The following is a 924-nucleotide window of genomic DNA, read 5'->3' as shown; positions in this document are numbered from 1 at the left end:
CAAGAAGAAAGAAGAGTGTTCTGTCAGGTCAGCATACGCTGTCAGATCGTCATATGCTTAAAACAAACTCACGGCTATATCTGTCAGACATGTCATTACCATATCATTTTATTTAATTAGCAACATAGAATCATTACGTAAATCATCATACACTTTGTATGGCATCCTGACTTAGGGGTTAAGTAGGTTAATGAGTTTTACATGGGCGTGTGTTGTAGTTGACTGCAGCTGCAGCCAGACCTTGCTTTAAATACACTTTGAAACCACGACAACGCATGTATATCTATATAGTTATCATTGAAAACAATTTAATGACTTATTTTCATCATAACTGGCTGCGTATGGTGAACTGACAACTCCTCTGACTGTCGGACTTTTTAATGTGCATGCGCAGGCATGGTACTCACTGCATGTATGCTATTCTGACAGCGTATGGCTATCTGATAGAACAACGGCTACATCTGTCAGACACGTCATTACCATAAGATTTCATTTAATCAACAACATAGAATCATGACGTAGATCGTCATACACTTTGTTATTAACAGTTGTATGGCATCCTGACTTAGCAGTTAAGTAGGTTAATGAGTTTTACATGGGCGTGTGTTGTAGCTGACTCCAGCTGCAGCCAGACCTGCTTTAAGTACACTTTGAAACCATGACAACACATGTATATAGTTATCATTGAAAACAATTTAATGACTTATGTTCATCATAACTTGCTGCGTATGGTGAACTGACAACTCCTCTGACGGTCGGACTTCTTAATGCGCATGCGCAGGCATGGTACTCACTGCATGAATGCTATTGTGACAGCATATGGTACTCTGACAGAACAACGGTTCTCAGTGACACTCCAGTCCTATCTAATAAGTAAAGAGCCGTGCAGAAGAATTGGACAGTTTCTGAATGTCACATCACCAT

This window comes from Poecilia latipinna, unplaced genomic scaffold (genome assembly GCF_001443285.1).
Source record: "Poecilia latipinna isolate Pla-1442-1.1 unplaced genomic scaffold, P_latipinna-1.0 Scaffold1116, whole genome shotgun sequence".
NCBI lineage: Eukaryota > Metazoa > Chordata > Actinopteri > Cyprinodontiformes > Poeciliidae > Poecilia > Poecilia latipinna.
This window is presented reverse-complemented; position numbering follows the sequence as displayed.